Source organism: Xiphophorus hellerii, chromosome 7, assembly GCF_003331165.1.
Source record: "Xiphophorus hellerii strain 12219 chromosome 7, Xiphophorus_hellerii-4.1, whole genome shotgun sequence".
In the NCBI taxonomy this organism is placed as follows: Eukaryota; Metazoa; Chordata; class Actinopteri; order Cyprinodontiformes; family Poeciliidae; genus Xiphophorus; species Xiphophorus hellerii.
The window spans coordinates 24,325,113-24,344,296 of record NC_045678.1 but is presented as its reverse complement, the minus strand read 5'-3'; positions in this window follow the sequence as shown (position 1 = coordinate 24,344,296).

Sequence of the window (19,184 nt, the reverse complement as noted above, 5' to 3'; positions counted from 1 at the left end):
AACCAAACAAACCTTAAATTCTGATGAGTTTGGACAAAAATAAATCAGTTGAAAACAGTTTTTTAAATTTAAATTAAAATTTGAGCCCAATTGTAAAAATGCTTAACATTACCAGTTATTGAAAATTATGTTGTTAATTGACAAAACCTACATGGTGAGATGAATGGAGGGTTTTTTCTTGTTCCTATCCACATAGTTTTTTTGTTTTGTTTTATTGAAAATATTCCAACACATTCCAGTATTTTGTGAACATTAAAAAAATTGTGTGAATATAGACAAACCAATCAATATTTGACCCTTCTAATGATGCTGAACCAGAACCCCTCTGCTTTCATTGATGATTTGGGATTTAGCTCTAAGATGCACAAATGCATGTGACTCAGACAAGAATGCTATGAGCATGCTTCGGATATAAATAATCCATCATGTTATCCTCGAAATAAACATTACTTAGAAAAGGACAAATAGATAGGTTGACTTGACACATAGAAGCACTACCTAGAAAAGGCAGTGGTTGGTGGCTATCTCATAAATTTGTTTCCAATCACTTCATTGAGCCCTATTATAATAAGAGTCAAAAAAGCAATTATCATTCTCAGCCCATCATCAATCAATTTTATATGCAAAGCACCCTTCAAACTAAAAGCATCTCAAAACTAAAACAAAAACTGCTATTTTTTGGAAACTGCTCCGCTATTTCCATGACACTTAATGTGTGTATAGCATAGTGCAGATAAACGTGTGTGGAACACGTCTCTCAAGCTTTGCTCATCAAATATGTGTGAATGCTACAAATTTCCTCCTGAAGTCATTTTAATTCAGTTTGACAGAGTAAACATTTGAAATGATCTGAAGATAATAGCTAAAATATCAAGTTTTAATGTAGGCAGAGGTGATCTCTCCTCTTCACTCACCTTTAACTATTTAAAAATGTTTGCCAGCAAAATCCACATAAAATCAGTTAAGTTTAGTTATATGACAGAGAACCTGTCTATAGGTTATTTGTCTTCATCTTAGCCATCAGGGATTTGAATCCCTTGTAATGGACACTTGGCCACTGAGCGAGATGATTAATACTGATACAATGGGAGGAGTTGCTACTCTGCCCTCTGGACTCCACAGAAGGAGCAGTCCGAAATAACAGACAAGTTGAATGAAACTTGTTCCTTTAAAATACATTTCTGGTTCTTATACTCAAAACACACCTTTTGTTCGTTCCTGATGTTGACTTGGCTTTATCTCAACACACACCACAGAGGAGATCACACTGGTCAACCAAGTTCATTAAGTTAACTGGCTACTGCATGCCTTCTTATATCTTCTTATAGCAGCAAGGAAGCGCTTAATGAAGTTTAACTCAATTTTAAAGCCTAACATCATCATTCATATGACTGTTTTAACCTTTCTTATATTTAACTAGATTTAGAATATCCTGTCATTCAGGGAATAACTTCTTTTAAAGCTGTAGGTTGAGAATATTGTGCCATTCTACAAAATTGGGCCTTGTTCATTTCAAATTTCAAAATATTATTAAAACTAGTACAATGAGTGGTTTATTCATTTTAATCATAAATGTGTTAGCTCAGAGGCTATAGACAACAAAATGAGTCTGGTATATACATCACCCAACTGCTGCAGGCTATTATGCTATATTTCAGTAGCCACTCTAATAAAACAATAATAAATCCCAACCCTGCTCAAAGAGGGTCAGCATATTACAATATCTCTCAACCTCCTGGGTAAAGTGTTAGGAGCTATGTTCAATGACATTGAAGCTCACAGTCTGTCATATGATTGAGAGGCTAATCGCTTTGTAAACAAACATCTCCAAATGCGTTGTAATAGGGGCTTAGCTCTGTACTGAGGTAAGAATGTGATGACAGTGAAACAATTGGCTTCAATCACAAAGGTCTGATTTTAAATCTCTGCAGATGGGCAGGAATCCCTTTGTTTCTACGTGGTGATGAGTGATTTAAAAGGATTAATTGGGGCCGGTGTGCTATTGTTGGTGGCAGTTTAGCAAAATTGAAATGCTTAAAGACCTGTAATGGCGACAATAAACATCAATTGTGTTTGTTAAGCAAACACAAAGAGTGCTGTATGTCTATGGTTCCCACACTGTGGTGCTTGCCTTTAAAGTGTATTCAAAATATGTTTTATTTTTGTTTTTACATGGGTATTAAAATACAATGAAGTTGAACAAGTTTTTGTTGTTGTTAGACAGTTAGAATACTGACTTTTCAAATAATTGAAAATCAAGTAATTTTGTATTAAGTGAGAAGCTTGAGGAAAGATCGCATGTCATTTGCATCGATGACTTACAGCCTCTGAATTTGGTGCACCTGTTGCTATAGCAAGTCATTTTAGTTTGCAGATATTTTAGCCCATTCTTTGTGTTTAGAATAAAACGATAAAAGTTCCTGTACATTTTGGAGTAGTTTTGAAACTGTAGCCCCGAATATCACATTAAAAAATGTTTTTGAAATCTATAATGTAGTCACCCACCAAGTGACTGGAGCCAAAATGTCTGACGGGAACGACTTACTTAAAGGGATCCAAAATTACTTAGACTTTATTTGAGAATCATATATTTAATATGTCAAAAACAATCTAACAAAAATACTGCAGGTTGTTTAATCTTTATAAATTTAAATATTGCTGCATGGATGTCGCCATGTTGTTCACTCTGCGTTACAGCATACATCATCTACTCTGTGTAGATGATGTATGCTAGGTGCTAAAGTGCTAGCTCCTACAAGAAAGAACACACATTTTTTGTGCAATGAGTAACAATCAGCCCTTCAGTTTGAACCAAAGCCCATTGAAATAGACAGCTATGCAGAAATCATAAAGGGAAATTAAAATGAGGAGGACCAAATATATGATGAGGACAGATTTGGCAGAAAAAAACTGGTATTGTTGTTGTTGCTTGAAATTGCTAATTGGAAAGGAGAGCATATACCACAAAGAGCTCTGGTTTCTAACTCAACCTGTTTACAGTAGCATCAAAATCAACATTGTTTTCTTAAATATATTAGAATGGTGTGTTACAAAGACATAAAGATGACTCATTGTCACTTTAAACATCCATTCATTATCTTTCAATTAGTTTTGATTTTGTGTTAGTGCATGCTAATGGTGTTAGCAATAGCTACTAGAGTAAACAATGGATCACTGTCTGTTGTTCACATTTGTTTCAGATATTTTTTGTCTAACAGCACATGAAAACTTTGAGGAAGTTTGCCTCAATCCAGACGTTCTTTGGGCTGCCCTCATCCTCCACTACTCTGATGTCTTGTGTCTAGTTTTTAGGCTCAAGTCCACTATGACCTATACGGTATTCACTGCACAGTGCAAACAATATTCTTTAGGTTAAAGAAAAATTACAACATTTCGGCGCAACCTGTTCAACAAGTCATGGATCCCATTCATCCTCAGAGTCTCCTGCAATAGCACTTGTTCCAGAGGTCAAAGGGTTAACAACCACTGCTTTAGATGCAATATTGATATTTGTTTTGTACTCACTGTAGTATTTTTAATTTGTACTTTAGTTCTTCATCATTCCAACAGACCCTATCAAAAATACTTTCTTTCCTCCTACTTGATACTTCCTCTTACTCCCCTATTGTACATTTTGAGGTATATTTTCTAGTTCTATCATCTTTGTTTGTATGTAATTTGATATGCTACCAAAAAAAAGAAACTGAAACATATGCAGTTGTGCATCAACTTCTGCAATGCATCACCTGCAGCAAACAGATTTGGTTTACAGTGTTATTTTTAATTACCTTGATGAATGCATCTCTAATTGTATAAAATAGGTAAAGCAGTTGAATAGTTCAAATGGAATATGAAATATTGAGGTAATAAATATATAAAATAGATAATTAAATAAAAAGACTTCCGATAGCAGAAATGTCCCACATATGCAGCAATCGCAACAACCTATCTGTGTAAGCCAGGAAATTTAGGACAATATATTATGTTGCACCGTAAATAAACAGATGAATTATATTAGCAAAGCAAGTGTGGAAAATTAATGAGGTAATTTTTAGAAACTCCCCACATTTAAATTAGCAATAACTACAATAAAGAAGTAACCACACCTGCAGAACGACATGCAGCAACATGCCAGCAGTAACAAACGACACTAAGGTCCTTCTAGCTGAGATATAGATAGTTTCAGCCCATGGGGAAAGGTGGGTGGGCGATAATGTCTTCCCAGAAGGCCCCACAGAGCCCAGCACCCCTTCTCCCCCCAGGAGAGAGGATAGGTTCAGTTCACAAACAGAGCAGAGTTACTCACCCAGGGGACTCGTGAGCCATACAGGTGAGACCACACATGTATCACTTCAATTTATCATTCTCACAGGGCAGGCTTTGCAAACACGCTCTGGCTGCTAGATCAGCCGATATGAAGCATGGGTAGGCACCAGTGTCCCAACAGCTCACTGCCCTGAAATGGCAAATGTGCAAAATAAGGATTAGGTCACTGTCGCTTTCAGCAGGTATATGAACAGCTTTCGCAACTGTGTATTTTTGTCTTTGTCCGGAAAGGCATAGTGGAATCTTATTTTGAACTTTTAGGATCGCAAACCATATCTGTTGGCTTTTATCTTGGTCACTTTATCAACCAATGAGTTCAGCACTAAGTACTCTATGGAGAAGTTAAGTCTACTAAAATAAAATGGAATACTGCAATACATAAATCGTCTGCCATTAAAACACATTGAAGTGTTCTAAACAATATTCAAACACGGAACGTGTATTGATTCAGATACATGACAAGCTGTATACTAATATCTTAATTTAATAGATTAAATCAAACACATAAAGCTTCAATTTAAAACTACAAATCTAATGTGTAATCCAAACGTTACACTTCAAAGATAAACTTTTAAGTCGATAATAGACAATTGAAACCAGATTTTTTTAAAATCTTATTGTCTCTTGAATATTTTATTTGTTTTACATCTCTTAAAATTAGGCAAATTCTTACTTTAAAAAACTGAGTTATCTTTTTATTTTAAAAAAGCTAGAGGCTAATTACAATGTCAATTTGGTAAATTATATTATTTTATAAAATCAGGCCAACACATTGAATTTTCAGTTTCTATATTATTTTAATTCAATTTAAAACAATCATAATATTAAGGGAAATGACTTATAAGAACCTTAATTAGCAGTGCACAAAATATTTTGATGAAATCAGTAGATGACGGACTTATAAGTTCAGCTGGTTAAGAGACTTAAGTTTACTCTCCAGATACTACAGAGTTCAGTGCCAAAGTCAACATACTCAATCTGTAATATTAACTCGATTTAGATGAGAATATTTACTAATTTTTTCATATTAAAATCTTTGTGGGCCTTAAGTGGCCTTATAAAGTGTAGTTCACACTATTACTATTCAATCATCATTATAATAAAGTTGAATAAGTTAGCCAAAGTTCAGGAGAGGCAAGCCTTCGATGGATGTGGTATTCATAGAATCACTTTTGAAACATTTATTCAGAAAACTTAAATCCTGTTCTGTGTGCGTAAATATAAACTAAGCATTAGATTGGATAAGAAATAATTTGCATATATTTAGTCCTTGTAAACCAGACATGACAGAATACAGGAAGTGTTTTAAGCTAAACTCTCACAATCATCTGAAAAGTTGGTGGCTGCTCTGGTTTTCCAACTGGATAGAATCAAAGGAAATGTTTTCAATTCGCAGAGTATTAGAAATGAAGATATTTATTTTTAGGTATAGAAATCCAGTATGACTTTGAAGTTAATATTTGAAAAAAAAAAATGGAAAGAATGGTGTCTAGGTATCTGAAACACTGTTGACAGCACGTACTTGAACCAAACAGCACATCATACAAACTGTCGAGGTATTCCAATATGGGGAACTGTGAAGTAGTTAAACCAGATGGAGGGGGATCAATGTGTGTGCCTTATGTACCTTTCGCTGCACAGTTATTCTCAAATTTTCTCTTGTTTTCACTTCAGTGCTCCCAACTGACAAACCCTCTGCTCTCACAGCTTTCTATTGTCAGACACAGCCGAAGCCATGTCTCGCCAATTAGGGGAATAGCAGCTTTGGAAAGCCTTCCCGCTATGTCTCTGTATTTCAGTCTTGGTTTGGATATGGCAGTGCTCAAGTGTCATATTGGGCACAGTCTGCCAAGGAAAAGCACATGCTACAGGAAGCATAATGATCAATAATTTGCACATTCCTACCCACCAGTGATTTGACTAAAATAGCCTGTCTGCACAGCCATTGTTGCTTTAGGCTCAGTTCAGTCTTGGTCTTTCATAGTGAAATATTGACTTAAAAATGTTATTAGGAGAGTTATTTCAAATTAACTGACTGATGCTGCTAAAAATATGTTGTTTTTTTTGCCTTGTGTTGTATCATGAGTATTTTTGGTAAAGAGGCAAATTAATCTTCTATACATTACAGTAACTGGGCTTTATATCATTTATCTCTATTTTTGTATTGTGGGTTACTGATTGAATAAACTCTTAATTCTAAAAGTACCAAGCAAACACTGGTAGATTTAAACAAAAAAACAAATGTTTTCTTTAACTAAAAAAATCTTGTATAAACACAAGCCACTGTTAAATTGTTCAGGAATAGTTAGTATAATCAGTTTTTAAGTAATTAGTTTGTATGACATGCAATTATCCATCCATCCATTCAATTGTTTATACCCACTTATCCTTGCAAGGTCGTGGGGTTGCTGATGCCGATCCCCAGCAATTATTGGACGAGAGATACACCCTGGACAAGTCGCCAGTCCATTACAGAGCAATGCAGACACAGAACAACCAACCATGCACAGATACGCACATATCCAAGGGCAATTTTGAGTGAATTATTGTAAAGAAAACTATAATTGACTATAACAGTCAATTACTGTATGGAAAATTGTTGATTTGCCATCAACCCGGAGAAGCAAAAGATGGATGAATGGATGGATGGTCTTCAAGTTTATTGTGATTGTATTTTACTTACCCCACTCACCTTTCTAGACACTACAGTTTCCATTTTTCTTGACAGATATGTTGTTCCAATTGGATATTTTGCTGGGCAGTTTGGAGATTGTCTTGATTCAAGTCACACTTATTTAGATTAGGTAAAGAGTTTGGGTGTAAATGTGAATAAATTTGGCGCATTTGTGGAAGGTCAAGTCTTGTCATGTCAATGAAGTCAGTTTTAATTCCCCATTGTTTTGTCTAGTGTTATATCATGCTATGCAGGGTGTAGAATTTAATATGGCTGAGGGAAAGATGAGTAATTTCACTGCAACTCTGGAAACAATCTGAATGTCTCTTGGTCTTGAGTTCTTCCACAAAGACATGGCGCTTTTCCATATGGCTTACATTACTGAGGATGACGTCTGACTGGCAGGTGAGTTTGATAGATGAGGTACACTGGCAGTCAGGCTGCAAATCTAAAGCACGGAAAAACAAGTCAAAGCCAGATATACAACAGCAAAAGGACAAAACATTTTTCTGGAACTTAGACCTTTTTGTTTTGCCGACTGGGGAGTATGTTAATCCTGTGAGGAGATGAGAGGAAGAGGAAGAAGATATGCAGAACAGTAATGAGGAGATGAGCAACAGCTGTGCCAGGTAAGCTGCCAGGAAGAGAGAAGCGAGGCACGAGCAGACATATGACACTTGAGGAAAATTGAAGGTGAGAAGACAAGAGGAGAGAAAAACCCAGTTGCCAGCAGGTATTCTGACATTTGTAATATGGAAACAAGAAGCAATCAGATGTCCATCTGTGCGAGTCTAGCTGCATGGTTATTGTAGTACTAAATTTGTGAATCAATTACTTGAACCTAAGAGGGACTCCATTTAATACTTAAGATTATCAAAGCAAAAATGCAGAACTTATGATTGACTTTTTGAGTCTGGGTTTTTTATTTCACTGATTTCAGGACACCTAAAAAGTGACAAATTATGCATCACTTTTGGAAATGAATCGTTTGACAATTGTAGTTGCAATTTCTTGTATTAAACATTACAGAACTTTTCTGGTTAAGACCATATAGAAAATGAACTACACATGTTCCCTATGGAGTGATCCCATTTAGTGTAAAATTGGGGCTAACTGGAATTTGTAGTTTTTGGAAAATGTGTTCCATTTCTATGGAAACAAATACTTTTCCCCTTTATATTGACATTTATACAGACGATGTGGACCTTTTTGTGGAAATAGTATGCCCAAATGTCACAGGCCTCTTTCAGAAAGTAATATGTCCTGCCACAAAGCAAAAATGATTCAGGGTGCGCAACAGCACATTTGTTGACATCCTGTTAACATTCTGGTACCAGAAATGACAGCATAGTTTTTATTGGACTCTATGTCCTGACAGGTCAGACCTGTTTTGGTAGAAGCAGGAGGGCAAACTCACTATTAGGCAGGTGATCATAATGTTATATTCTGTCTGGTTGATTTATAGCAATAACAACAAAGTTATTCAAGTAAATAAAAATCCAGATGAAAAGAGCCAGTACACTTAAAACATGGGGATTTTGTGCGTTTGTTTTTTATTCATATTGAAGCATGTACTTCTGTCAAGTAAATTTTTAAAAACTATCTCTACATGTGGAATATAACATCTGAGAAGAAAATGTAAATGTAAATCACATTTTTACCAGCTCATCAGCTGAAATGGGGGCTCTGAAGCTTTACTTGTCATGTCTTAGAACAAGCATGTCTTGTTGATGCAGGACAATATCAAAGAGGCACATGTCTGCTAAATAAAAAAACAGGACTAATGTCTCTTAAAATTACTATAATTACACATGTGCAGGTATTGTGTCTTCAGAACAAAGTCCATAAAACGGTCACAATAATGTGGAGCAGGATATTCTTACATTAGCTTACCTCCTGTTTCATTTTCAGAAACATCTTTGTGTTTGTAGCGTACCGATGTTGGTCAGAAACTTTTTCTGCCCAATCTGCCCAAATATCAGGTGAAGATCTTCCTAAACAGAGCGACCAAAAAAGAAATGCATCGCTTTAGTCACTTTATGCTATGCAAACCTCTGAACCCTTTCCCCCATCATATAATTGCTGAGGATCCCTTTCAACTTGGAATACTGTCAGGTCTATAAGTGGTAGATATACAGTGGAGCCATTTAATTTGTGTTTTAATGTCCACCAGAGATAATCAGTTCCTCTGATTCTTCTTTCACCGTCTCCCTGTGCCACAAGTGTGGAAATCACTTTTATGAGTGTGAACTGTGTAACCGTTATTGCTACTTCATTAGTTTATGTTATAGTTCATCATAGTAATTATAGTGAACTGTCTTGTTAAAACAAAAGTACAAGCTACTGACTTTATTCTGCATAGTACGGGTGAGATATTAATATCTGTCTGGTTTGAAACTTCTTAACTGAGCCTTTAATATTTTAAATTCTCCTCGAAATTTCTTCGAGGAGCGTCCTGACATAAATGTTTGATCTGATCTATAAAGCTGCAGCTTTAGCTTTGTTGATCAAAGTGTTAGTCTGTATGTAGCTTGGTTGCAACCCTATTTGTGAATTAAATCCTTCTGCTTTTCTTCAGGAATATGGCCTTGTGATGAGTCCTATAGCGCTCTTGTTGTGCACACAGGGAATAGGACAAATAAAAGCTTTTAGCTGCTGGTAATCAGGTCAGTGTGTTGTCCTCAAAATGCTCATAAGGGATTTAAGACAATTCCAAAGCAGATCTTTTATATCTCCACATGCAATTAAATAATAGAAATTTAAATCTGTTTGCCACAGGCCATAAAGGTACAAAGGTCAATCAAAAGTCAGGCATTGTAGTTCTTTGGGGATTTGCTTGAAGTGGTGGGAGGCGAACACAGACTAATTTATGGAAGCTTTTTATCAAAGGCAGATGCTGCATTTTAAACACGCCACAATTTCAGAACAATATCTCATTTTTATATAGTTCTGTTCTCATACAAGTAATTTTAAACAAATCAGATTGTTTTTATAAGAATAATCTGACGTGAACTAATATACTAGTACATTTAAAACACATTAACATGAATATTGTGTAAACAGAATGTTTCAGAGAGTGAAACTGGTATAGGATATTACCACACAGAGTGAAATATTCCAAGCCTTTGTTTCTTGTCATTTTGATGATTATGGTTTATAGATCAAAATTCTGTGTCTCAGAAAATTGGAATCCTATTTTTTGAGATGTAGTAGATTCAAAATGTAATTGACTTTGGGGTGTAATGATGCATCCACATCTGAAGACAAGATGATACACAACACACTATTTTTGGAAGTACTTAAACATTTTTCTTAACAACAGAAAAGGTTAAGCAAATCACAAACTGTGTTTAATCAGTGTGAAACAGTTGAAGTCCATGGATTGTTGTTTTCAAGCCTGCCTCAATAAGGTCATAATGCAGAAAAAAACAACCAACCAACTCAAGATTAATAAGGGGTCAAAGGAGTTAGGGTTGTGTTTTTTTTTCTTTTTTTCTCTCTTTCTTTTGCAAAAAGGAAAAATGGATGTAGAAACATCAAACTGTATGTGTTATTTCAATGTTTAACCATTATATATCTTTGAATTTTGAACTAGACATGATCAAAGGCAGTTCTGACTCATTAACATCTGTGAAACAGTCTTTTAAACTCCAATTTGAAGCTCTGATAACAGATTTTAACAGATGCTGTCTTTAGTGTTGTCTTTTGTTTCCAAATAAATGACTTCAATGGTTGAGGTTTACTTAATGCTTATGAGGGCAGGTATTGTTGTTCGTCTCAGTAATTATTCTTAGTTAGGCAACTTTGTCAGTGCAACATGCTAATAACTCAAGAAGAAATTTCTCTCTTACTTCATAATAAGAGCATCAAACAGGAATAGTTTGACAAGAGATGGAGAATTAACTTTCATGACATTGACTTTGTGGTATTGCCACCTATGATTAACAAACATAAAATGACGTCATTTAAAAAATAAATACCTAATAAATAATAAATATAGATTCTAAAAGTCATAATAATGTAATTTTGATTTGCTTTATAAATGCAGAGGTAACTGTGTTGAGTTATTCTGTTTGACACCAGTCTATTTCATGTATTCTTGACATGGATTCATCAATCAGCTTATTTCAACTAAGGAGAATTTACTTTGAAAATCAAGGTGACCACCATTCTGCTCTCGGCACAGTAGTACTATGAGTCTGTTAAGCTAAAGTTAGGTAGTTAATTAGTTGGGTTTTTGAGTAGTAAATCAGCAGTCAGCAGCCTTACAGATGGACAGCTCTTAGTTTGCCGATATGTGCTGCCAAATCAGGAAATGTAGCTATTGGCTGTCTTTAAAGTCACTGGAAGTTGCCAAATGGTATTATTACTGAATTTGAATAATTGTTCTCATACATGTAATGATTTGTGTAGGAGAGGAAAGTAATGTTAGGGAGAGATGTTGGAACTTTCAGTCAGCTGCTGCAGTATGAGAGCAGAACTCCGGCCAGATTAAGCTGGCCACCAGCACTGCAGTCCGCATGTAATCATATCGGATGTTAAAATCGGGAATTACTTGGTGAGCTTTGATTTTCCCAGTAGGAATTCCTACTTCAGGGAAGTTCTTCTTAATGATAATTAGATGATTTCATTAAAAAAAATCATGTGTTAATGTGAACTACACCTATGTCCCCTGAAACTAGACTTTCATCATTTGCCGAATTGCAAGCAATGAGAATTGCACGCGTTGTTTAAATTAACAGTGTTCAGTACCGCATTTATTCCTGCTTTAATAGCTACTTCTTTTGCACCATAATCTGTCTTCTTTACTCTCCATCCTTCTCTACCTTCCCTCACCTTCTCTCACACATATTTGTATGATCCACAGGCACCATATTTGCATCCCTCAATTAGCATATTGTATGGCAACAAAATCTAAGACGGATGATGTTGGACCCCAGGGACTTTCCTAACAGGTGGGAACGGGGTTGGAGATAACAACCAACTGTTCCAGGAATGAAATGAGTCCAAGTGAAATCTAAGCTGAGTATTTAATTTACCATGACTTCAAAAGGAAATGGCAATTAGAGAGGAACTTCAAAGTCAAAATACCTGCATGAATAAGAAAATATTAGCAGTTGCTTTTCCATATCACGTGCATGTCTGTATGTAACATTTGATCTATGGAGGTCAGTAAGAGTGTGCTGTTATAAGATCTCATTATTTATATTCTTTGAAGAAAATAACATGTACATTCTGGGCAATGATGTTCAGAATGTTTATTAACTGAGGTTTTTAGCTGACACTGATGCAACCCTGAAGAAATGTATTGCTCTGATCCACTACATGTAAAAAGTAAGATATCTTTGATTTATTTAGTTAAAAATTAATCAAAATCATTTAAATTTAATGAAGAAACTAAGCACAGTTACAATATAGAATGCTTTCTGGCTATAGAGCATGAACAAGTCAAGTATATACCACATTTCAGTTCAAAGTGGTTAACATTGTATGAACATACTATAACCAATTTTGAAACCAGCAATAAACATTTATTTTTTGTCAAATGCCATCATCAAAATCATTAAGCAAATACACTACTAATCAAACTCAAATGTAAACAGATTTTAGCCTTAATTTAAAGGATCTCAGTGTTTATGTCTGTGTTGCAGTTTTCTGGAAGTTTGTTCCAGATTTGTGCTACATAGAAACTGAATGTTGCTTCAAATGACAAGAAAGGAACATCCAAGAGCACGTAATGTATAGTCAGTAATTAAACAGATTATGACAGATAATGTGGATATACATTTTACGCTACGTACTCTGAGAGAAAGACGGAACACACCATGAGTGAGCACTTGAAGTTGAAGAGAAGCTTCATATTTTATTACAGAAAATTTAATTGAGAGTATCCATGAGACTGCATGACTCCAGGAAATTGATAACAAGTGCACTGGAACAGCAAGACTTGTCTAATCTATTTTTATATTTAACATACTTATTTTTGCACCTGAATCTCAGTTGTTTTATTTCCCAGTTCTATTTTCTCTTATTTTATGGGCTCATATAAAGTATATTGTAGAAATTAACATTAAGCTTCACTCATTCACACATATTAATAGTATTGCCTTAAGAAAATAATGAACACATTTTGAATCTTACACAGTCCATTCAGATTACATTTAAACAGTGGGACTTCTTAAAGCACTTCAAATTACAAGACAATAACCCAGTTTTAAATCTTATCCAGTTATACATTTATCTAACACAAGTATATCAACTATTAGAACTTAAATCAAATAGAATTCAACATTTGTGTTTTATTCAGAAACAGGTACTGTATAATGGTTGGAGAACAACATTTGCAGAATTAAATGGAAAACAAAGATGGATATGCAACAGCCAGACCACCCAGCACACACACAGCAGGCAGCCATATTATTTCCTTCAGAGTAACTAGGTGTGAATCTTCTCTAAGAGAAGCTAAAGGTTTTCACAAAAATCTTCAGTTCACAGCAGACATTTTGTCTTGTTTTTTATCCAAACAGAAACAACCAGCCTTTTTACACTCATGTTCTCAGAAGATATTAAATGTGCAAGTTGCTTTTATCAAACAAAAAAGGAATGTGCTATCAAATGAAGAAGAATGTATATGGTGGAAAATAAAATAAAAACCAAAATGTATTTGTTTCAGTAAAACATTAGTCTGATGTCTCTAAAACAGTATATTTGGTGGTGAGTAATTATCATTATTACATGACCAGTTGATTTAAGATACAACTGCTGCTATTTAGCCTATATATATTTTTGTATGATTAAAATAGGGTATCAGAGTGATGGTAAAATTATACATTGTCACTATGATTGTGTAAGTTCAAGGAACCTTTACTAGAAACATGTGCTCCTGCAGAATGTCATTCTCAGTACAATACAACTGAAAAGGCTCTGCAGGATTCAGGAAACAACAAAGTGACTAAAGAAATTCAGAGTGTAATTAGCTTTTAAGCTGTCTAACCTGTTTTTTCCCCAAGACTGCACCTTCTAGATTCTGAAGGGTGAGAATAATAATAAATTTTGAACAATACGCCCCCACTGTCAACACTAATTATTTGTACAATTAGCATTTTGATTTAACTCAAACCCTTTTTTTCAAATGGACTCTCTCTAGCTACACTGTAAAAAAAAACGGCCTCATTTTACGGTAAAAAACTGGCAGCTGAGTTGCCAGAAGTTTACCGTCTTTATACGGTAAAAGTCTGGCAACCAAAACTGCCATTTTTTTACCGTATTTCTAAAATACGGTAAAATTCTGGCAACCAAAGCTGCCAGTTTTTTACCGTATTTCTAAAATACGGTAAAATTCTGGCAACCACAGCTGCCAGTTTTTTACCGTATTTGCTAAATGCAGGATTTCACCGTATTTTTGAAATACGGTAAAATTCTGGCAACCACAGCTGCCAGTTTTTTACCGTATTTGCTAAATGCAGGATTTCACCGTATTTTTGAAATACGGTAAAATTCTGGCAACCACAGCTGCCAGTTTTTCACCGTATGTTGTAAATGCAGGATTTTACCGTATTTTTAATATACGGTAAAATTCTGGCAACCACAGCTGCCAGTTTTTTACCGTATGTTGTAAATGCAGGATTCTACCGTATTTTTAAAATACGGTAAAATACCGTACTTCCTAAAATATTTTAAAAAAAATAAAATGTGGTTTTGCCGTAGTAAATACGGTCATGCTGACTGAGGCATAATATCTACATGAGTGAAAAACACATCCAGACTGTATGATATATTGACATTTTATTGTAAACCCTCCCCCCCAAAAAAAACTTATGGTAAATTACTGGTCTCTGTTCCTACCAGAATTTTACCATACAAATTATAGTACAACAACCAAGGAAGTGTAACTTGTCAAGCATTTCTATACAGAAAGTTATAAAGAAAATAATTTCTAATTAAACAAAAATACAGATTACGAGTAATCCACTTAAAGAAACAATTTCTATTTAAAAAGTCAAGTTAAAAAAAGAACTGATTCTATTTTATGTCCAGTTTCCTCACGGTATTACTGAGATCTGGAAAACAAAAACAAAACAAACAGTATGTGTCCACATAAGAGATAACATATTGTAGAAGACAAAATGGTGATAAAAGGATTCTTGTTCTGGGTTGAGAGTCACAAGTCGCTGAGATCAGACGTTGCTCAGGATGGTTGTAGTCTTCCCAGTCACAGGTTGAAATTGAGACTCGCATGTTGTCAATCGGGTGTTTCCTCTCTGCTGGAAAACAAAAAGAAAAAGTTAGAAAGATGCACTACATGAACATCTTATTCGCTTAAATGTTTGTTTCACCTTTGTTGACTTGCATATGGACACAGGTACTTCAACCAGGTGGTGTGATCATTTCTGACTGAAAATTCAGTAGTTAAACCTTTGTTTGTTGTCAACAGGTGTGATCCTCTGGTCTGCAACCAGACAAAATACACAAACTAAAAACAAATATAACTGTTTTAGGCAATTTATGAAATAGATACTCACCATTTATCTGAGTCTCATGAAGGCCAATAGGTTGTCTTCAACCATTTATGTAAGTTACATTTCCTGCAAGCTAGCAGAAACAAAGCTGTAAATGTGAACACTTTTCATACAGGCAAACAAATTGATACAGCTGAGACAATTTATGCTAGGTTAGTTTTTCTCAGTCACTTTTGGTGCATTTCTCGAGTCATTGTTGGCATTTACAAAACAGTAAGCGCATTTCTCAAAACAATTTGTAGAAACAGGAAAAATAGCATTTGTTTGCTTTCAAAATCCTTAGTTCAGCTCTTAAAATCCTGTCTGTTAACATATCAGTGACTCAAAATAATAAGTTATAGTCTCTCTATGTACAGATAAGACAGTCAAATCGATTAGTCATGAGAAGAGACTACAAAAGGATCATTTACGCCAGTGTTTCTCAACCCTGGTCCTCAACGCCCCCCTGCTCTGCATGTTTTAGATGTGCCTCTACTCCAGAACAGCTGATTCAAATGATTGGATGACAATCAAGTACTGCAGAAGCTTGTTAATCATCCAGAGATACAATTCAGGTGTGTGGCAGAAGGGAAATACCTAAACCTGCAGGACAGGGTGACGCTGAAGACCAGGATTGAGAAACACTGATTTACGCTTTTGCTATAATTTATTCATGGACCATGCCATGGTGATTCAGAAAGAAAAAGACAGAAATGCAGAGAACAAAAAAAGTAGAAAAGGAGCCACAGGACAATCTCCTCAAGGAAAACTGTACAGTGCTGTAGAAATTACATTACATTTTAATTTCCATAGTCACTTTGTTCCTTAACTCCACTGAGGAATCTTTTTTCCTCAGTGGGGTTAAGGAATGAACAGTAGGGTGGGAGGACCTCCATCAGCATCATGTTGTGGGTCTCAGCCATGTCCTGATGTTGGACTGATGGAAACTGGCAGATGTCCTCAGCCTCTTCTGACTCTTCTTCTGCTTTCCTCCCAACTATTTCCTCCTCAGCCTCACTCCTCTTCTTCTCTCTGGCTGTTCACTCTGCCCAGATACTTGTTCATCAGTTCTCAGACATGTAACATTGTGTTGTGTTCTGACTATATAGAGCATAATGTTGCCAACTGATGGTTCACAAGATGCACCTCCAATCTGTTTCAGAAAACTGGTTGATCGTTGGTTGAGCTAATGGTTCATACACTGACCTGTTAGAGAAACTCAGGACTCACTTGGGAGCAATTTACCAATTCAGGACAGATTTAGAAAATAATAGAATATAAATTAATTAATATATGATTCACATTATGACAACTTTAAGACTTATGCATGTTAAGACTTACACAATGAACTGATGCTATTTTGGAAGTTGAGAATTCAACACAGACACGTTGTTGTCCTGTTGTCCTCATTTTCTGTATACACCCTTTATCCTCCGGGTCAAAATGACCCGTCTTCAATAAACCCCCAATATAAGCAGCTTAATTGAATTTTAAACACCAAATTCTATCTTGTATATTGTCACTCACCACAAAATGTGTGAATACTTGACTTTTCCCTCTCCACTTGAATTTCTATAGCTTAAGAAAAACAATGTGCAAAATGAGTTTCGAATGCATTTTTATTCATCACAGTGACTAATTTTCTTTTACTTTTCTCCAGTGAACAAGAGGATGTACAATACAAAAATATGAAAAATAACATAACCCATTCAACTAATTGGCACATGTAGGGCAGTATGCAAGTGCACAGCCTTTGCAGATATATTTCTTACACCTGCAGCACACAGTATGTGTTTTACAGTCTGAGGGCAGAACTGACATCTCTTCCTCTTACTTGGCTTAGCTGAGGAAGTGGCTGTGGTAGATGGATCCTCAGGTTGATCAGGAGCTGCTGCACTCTGAATAGCTTTCACAACTGCTGCTGAGGCTTCTGTGTGGGGGACATGCTTCCTTCTTTCAATGAGTGGAGTTACAAGTGCCTTTCCTAGCTGCTCCAGGAACACCCTCTTCTTGTTGTGCTTATGAGACATCCAGGTTGGGTTGATCTCTATCCAAATCACAAAGGCATTGTAGGAGGACACATCAATGATGTTGTGGAAGATGACCAGGGGCCAGCGGGCAGTCATTCTTCTGCAGCTATATGCTCCAATCACCTTATCTAGGTTGTCCACACCTCCTTTGTTTCGGTTTTATTCCAGGATGATGATTGGCTTCCTGTCCTCACGGTCACTAATGTCGCCGTCTTTGTGCAGTGTGCTCAGAAGAACTACATTCTTGTTTTTCTTTGGGAGGTAGGAAACTAGAGTGGTGGTGGGTGTGAAGGCAAACTTTGAGGAGAAGACCTCTCTCTCCTTTGACCCAAGCAGTGCAGGTGGGAGCTCAGGCTTGTTCTTTTGAACTGTACCAACCATGGTGATCTTCCTCTTCAGGAGCTGCTGTCCGAGTTCATAAGAGTTGAAGAAATTGTCACATGTCACATTGTGACCCCTCAGTCCCTCTGTCACATCAAGCACAACTCGCAACCCCTGGTTCTTCTCTGGGCATCCACTGGTTGACTTCCCAGTATAGACTTGCATTTTCCAAGCATAGCTTGATTCAGAAGCCACCCATGACTTGATCCCATATTTTGCTGGCTTGCTGGGCATATACTGCCGGAAAGGACAACAACCTTTGGACAAAAGACATTAGCATCAGTGATTAGTATCAGTGTCACAGAAAACAGTCAAAGAAATCAATAGTGAAAATCACTTTTATTACAAATATGAAAACAGATTACCTCTAAATGGAACCAGTTGCTCATCCACTGTTACATCAGGCTCTGGATTGTAGAGGTAGGGCAACCGCTCCACCCACTTGTCCCATACCTCTCTTATGGCTGCAAGTTTGTCTGTCATACGTCTTGCTGGTCTTGATTCACGGTCATCAAATCGCATCAGTCTTGAGTAGGTGTGAAAGAGTTTGACTGGCATTGTGGCTCGGAAAATTGGCCTTCCACTCTCTGCTCACTTCTGCTACTGATTGATCTGAGACACAACTAAAACTTTGTAACATTTTATGGTTTGTAAATAACTCTGTGACCTTGATTTCAACTCCATTTGCCTCACGGGTCATTTTGACCTGAAGACCATCTTTGTACCTTTTTTGTACAGCTTACATGGAAATGAGAATAAAAGCAACACTGAACTTTTTCTATTGTCTGGGCCAATCTAGGAAAAGTCTTAAAATCTCAAGTTAAAAAAATTACATTTAGGGGATTTTTTGGGGGGGGGGGGGGGTTTAACACAGTGGCGGGTCATTTTGACCCGAGGACAACAGGAGGGTTAACATATTTTGATCAAGACGATAAAAGCAAATTACAATTATAAAAGCATAGAAGTGTACATAACCAGCTACATGATGTACAAAAGCAAAACTTGCAAAACTAATTGTTTTGATGTGCAGAAGTGACACAGTAATTTGAAGATTGAACAGGTAGTTTTAAGAATTTCAATTCTGTTCTGAGAGATGCACCCAAACTGAGAAAAGCTGTAAAATATTAATATTTAAATTCTCTTATCTTCAAATCCTTCAACTGTCATGGACCCAGTGACTTTAGTGCAAGTATTTTGGGTGTGAGAGTCAAGAGGTCAAAGGAAAATATTAAATAATATCTCTGATGCCAAGCTTTATACTTCTAAGTATTACCA